Source organism: Mirounga angustirostris, unplaced genomic scaffold, assembly GCF_029215605.1.
Source record: "Mirounga angustirostris isolate CCGP_5_RB_7025 unplaced genomic scaffold, mMirAng1.0.hap1 SCAF_1, whole genome shotgun sequence".
NCBI classification, from domain to species: domain Eukaryota; kingdom Metazoa; phylum Chordata; class Mammalia; order Carnivora; family Phocidae; genus Mirounga; species Mirounga angustirostris.
Window position 1 is genome coordinate 212,348,927 of NW_026991709.1, and position 5,188 is coordinate 212,354,114.

Here is a 5,188-nt window from a genome sequence, read left to right on the forward strand (position 1 = left end):
TAAGTATGTCCCTTACGATATTTGGGACATACTTATGCTAACAACGGTTCATTGTGTCTCTGGAATTCACATTTAACTGGGCATCCTGTAGTTTTATTTGGTAAATTCGCAACCCTAGCCCGTGGGCTCTCAAAGAGGCAAAACTAAGCCCATCAATGTCCTCCCACACTTGTTCCTCTGCTGGTCCTAGCCCTGGGGATGGCCCAGGTGTCCTCCACCTCCCTGGGTCCCTCACCAGAGGCCCTAGTCAGCCTCGCCTTCTGAAGCGTGGCCTGCCCACTCCCTGCTGGAGTCTCTCCCAATCTACCCCCACCTCCTGCGGGCCTGGTCATGGGCCATCAGCTCCCCCCTGCCCTGCCCTCACCCCTGCCTTTCTCTGCATCTTGAAGACTCCACCCCCCTTCCCCAGAGACCTAAACAAGGCCTCCCTGCTTGGAATCCAACAGTGGCTCCCCACTGCTCCAACAATAAAGGCCCAAAGCCTCTGCTGGACATTTCAAGCCCTTCCCCAGCAGGGTTCCAAGACCCTCTGCTCCCAGTTCCCAGCCCCCTCTTCCAGAAGCTTCCTGATCTTTCAGGACCCTCGGTACAGACCATCGCCCCCACCTGAGTCAGACGCCCCCCTCCTCTGCCCACAGCCCTTCAGGCTACCCACCTCCCTTGGGGTACAAGCCCAAGTCCTCTCCTAGCCCACCCGCCTTGTCCCCTCCCTCTCTCCCCTTGGATCGCTCTGCTCTGGCCGCTAGGGCCTTCACTGTTCTTCCAACACACCAGGCCAGTGCTGCCCCAGGGCCTTTGCACAGGCTATCCCTGTTGCCTGGAGTACACCTCCTCCAGAGAGCCTTTTTCTCTGTTTCACTGCTGTATTCAGCAGATCACACCAGAGGTGTTTAATAAATACTTCCTGAATGAATAATTCATCATGGTTCTTGGAATGTCCTCCTGCACCCCCCTTCTTCCATCTTTCTATGACTTCCACCTTTACTTTAAGACTTAACCTGAGGCAAGTGGGCTCATTTTCTTCTTCCTGATTTCCTTTATCCATAGGGCAGCCCAAGACATCTTTTCAATGCTCCAAACTGCCCTTGTTGACCGTGCTTCAGAACCTTCTGTGGCTCCCTAATGTCCTCAGGGCTCTTGACAGCCTGGCCCTTGCCCAACTGTCGATCTCGTTTCTCTTCCCTGACACCCTGCCCTCGCCACATTCTACCTTCTAGCCTCACTGTGTAGGAGCGCACTCTGTTTCCCCCTGCTCGGAATACCTCTTCAGTACCTTCACCCGCCTGACGCTGATTCCTCTCTCAGGCCTCAGCTTAGACATTATTTCCTCCTGGAGGCTTCCCAGCACCAGCCACAACCTGGGGCCAGCTCTCCTCTGGGTACTCCCGTGTACTTGTAGCCCCCATCACAGTCCCGATCACCTATATTTTATGCACTTGGTCACCAGAGCCAACTCATGTGTCAGACACAGGAGACCCAGGGCCCATGACACTTCTAAGGGCCGATGGAAATGGTTTGTTTGTAATTTATCTTAAAATCAGAAGAAAATATTGAATATAATACCAATGCAGTCGTAAAAGATCATTTGCAGTATTTTTTCATGGAGGGAGGGACCCACCATGGCAAAAGTGCCTTAGGGCTGTAAAAGTCTTTTTTTTTTTTTTTTTTAAGATTTTATTTATTTATTTGAGAGAGAGCAAGTAAGTGAGAGAACACAAGCAGGGGACGGGAGGGGCAGAGGGAGAAGCAGACTCCCCATTGAGCTGGGAGCCCAGCATGGGGCTCGATCCCAGGACCCTGGGATCATGACATGAGCCTGAGCCCAAGGCAGCCGCTTAACTGACTGAGCCACCCAGGCACCCCAGGGCTGTGAAAGTCTTAAGGCAGTCCTGCTGGTCCCATGCATGTCTCCCCATTGGATTATGAGTGCCTTGAAGGTGGAGGTGGAGGCTGAATCCTCAGGGCTGCCCATCATGGGTCTGGTAGACAGCAGGTGCTTAATAATTGTTTGTTGAATGACTGCATATCCAGTAAATCACTGGGTCCTCATGGCCAGGCCTGGCCTGGCTCACAATATTAGGAGATACTTGATAAATGGATGGATGGTTGGAAGGACGTAAGGGTCAGAGGGTAGATGGGGGGCGTGTGGACACCTGGGTCAGGAGACCAATCTGGGACAGCACGCCACCTTGTGGCACAATGCTGGTCTGTCTCTCATTCCCCTAGGCTCAGTGGGAAAAAACTGGGGAATTTTCAGAGCCCTTCCACTGGAAAGTGTGGAATGGAGGAGGAGGAAAGAGAGGAGGAAGAGAAAAGGGAGGTGGGGAGGAGGAGGGGGGATGGAGGGGGAAGGAGGAGAGAGGGAGAAGAGGCAGGGTGAGGAGGAGGAGAGTACATTGAGATCTCAAACAAACTCAGGCTGTCTATTTCTGGCTGTGCGACCTGGGGCACGTTAATCACCTCTGTAATCCTCGGCTTCCTCATCCAGAAAATGGGGAGAATAAAAATGAGGCCTCTGAATAATGTAATAAAATAGCTCAGAAAACTATGTTTCTTACATGCCACGCTGGGAATCCTGGACAGGTGTTGCCCTCAAGGAGCCCACCAAGGCTGGGAGGTGACAGTTTTCCAGGGGACACAGCTGGGGCAGAAAAAGGGATCTGAGTTTGGAGGTAGAGTTGTCAGAGTTAGCAAAAACAAAAACAAAACCAAAAAAATTAAAAGGATCCCCAGCTCAATTTGAATTTCAGGTCAGTAAGGAATAATTTTTGAATGTAAGTATATCCCAGATATCACATGGGATATACTTATAACCCCCAAGTGTATTCCTTGTTGATCTGAAATTCAAATTGAAGTGGGCATCCTCTATTTAGTCTGGCAGCCTTCACCTTGGGAGAGCCTGAGGAGGTAGGCAGGAAGACTTCCAGGAGGCGGCGGCAGTGGTGCTGGAAAGGAAGTGCTAAGGGCCGGTGGGGCAATGCCCTTTCTTTCCCCTCTCCCACCATGTGCACATGTGCAATGGCAAACGCCCTTGATTGCACTCACAGGGAACTGGAGGTGGGGGTTGAGTGCCATACTAGGAAAGGTGGTGAGCATAGCTGTTCTTCTTTTGTTGAAAAGATGTGGGGCAAAATCACCAGGACTTTATTTTGCAAATCAGAATTGAGTTACATCTCCTTTACCAGGAATATTTTGGCCACATCCCAGCACTGAAGGCCACTCAGAAGCTCAAGGCTACCAGACATTTCTCCCAGTGACTTTGGAGTTGTGTGACCTTGGACAACTCACTTAACCTCTCTGAGCTCTATACATCCAATAACTCACTCCACTCCAGCCACATCAACTTCCTGGCTGCATCTCCAACTTACCAAGCATGGTCTGCCTCTGGGCCTTTGAATGTGCTGTTTCCCCAGATCTCTACGTGGCTCTCTCCTCTCCTCCCTCACTTTTGCTTTCATATGCCAATCTGGGAGGCCTCCCTTGACCACTCCATTTTTTGTGGGTGTGCCACAAAAAAAATCACACCCCGATTCTCCATCCTAGTCCTTTGCTTTTCTCAGTAACCTGACGCATTATGCGTTTCACTCCTTTCTCTTGTTTATTGTCTGTCTCTGCCCCTGACAGTGAGCACCACAAGGCTGGGATCTGTTTTACTCACTGCTGTGTTCCCAGCACAGCAGCTCAGTAAAAATTGCTGAATGAGTGAGTAGGAAAATGAATGCATGAGTAGGAAAAAAGGCCAGCAGCAAATGTGAAGTCTTTTTTTAAAAAGATTTATTTATTTGACAGAGACACAGCGAGAGAGGGAACACAAGCAGGGGGAGTGGGAGAGGCAGAAGCAGGCTTCCCGCGGGGCAGGGAGCCCGATGCGGGGCTCGATCCCAGGACCCTGGGATCATGACCTGAGCCGAAGGCAGACGCTTAACGACTGAGCCACCCAGACACCCCTGCAAATGTGAAATTTTTTAACTGTTACAGCTGATTGCTTTAATCCTTTTGGCGCCTCAGACTCACTTGAGAATCTGAGTAGCTGCATGTGGTTACTTAGATGTAAATATTCAGTTTCTTGATGTGCAAAAGCCCCACGGTGCCAGTGGCCACCATACTAAATGGCGCAGAATTCTAGAGCATCCCCAGCATCTCAGGAAGCTCTGCTGCATGGTGCAATGTAGCCACTGTCCAAAAAATGCACTTAGTCACAGACACCAGCTTTTCTTCCATGTTCTTTCCAGAGGTTCCAGAGGCCCCGCCCTGCCCCACCCCACCCCACATAATTTAGCAGAAGTGGCACATTGGTGGCTCCTGAGCTGAATATGGCCCCGGTTGGGCTTTATTTGGCCCAACGGTTTTCTAAAAGGCAGGACACTTTCTTTACTCTGGAATCCCCATGGATATGGGAATCTCTGGGTGGGTCTTCCACAGAGCAACACTCTGCCATGCCGCCAACACTTTGGAGGAGGCAGTTACTTCCTTTTGGCCCCTGGGGCCATCTGAGTTTGAGACTTTGTTTTATAGACCAAGAGGATAAAGGATGGGGGGAGGGGTAATCCAAGTGGTGCTGCTTCAGGAAGGGGTTGATCCAGGAGTCCTAGATCCAGAGTTGATCCCCGCACTGCCCTAGGCCGACCGTCTCTGGGCCTCAATGTTCTCATCTGTAAAATGGGGATGATAAAAGAACAGTTTTGGGAGGATTGAATGGTGCCATGCGGGTCAGGGTGGGAGGAAAGCACTCCCTATCTGTTCACCGCTGTGGTGAAGGCTGCTCATACTGCTGGGTCGAGCTTGGCTGCATAACCTTCCCGCCCAGGGTTGGGGCGCGGCTCCTGACGCGCTGGGGGCTCAGAAAACAATAATGTTTCTTACATGCCACGATCTTACAGGCAACGACCTCTGAGTTCTCACCGCCCCTGGAGAAAAGGGGGACCCGTGGACCCCAGAACTCGGAGAGCACCTCCCTGGGCCGAGTTCATAGGATCCCTAGGTCGGGAGGGGGCGCCCTTGGCTGGCTCAGGCGTCTTACAGGGGTCCCCCGACGCACGCGCCGCCCGCAAAAGTCTGGCCCTTCCCGGACTTCACTTGCGGCTCTAACGTCCCGGACCGAGCGGGGGCGTGGCCCGGCGGCGGCCAGCCTCCCGATACGATTGGTCCTCCGGTCCGTCATTCCCGAGCGCCCGCCCCGTGACTATAA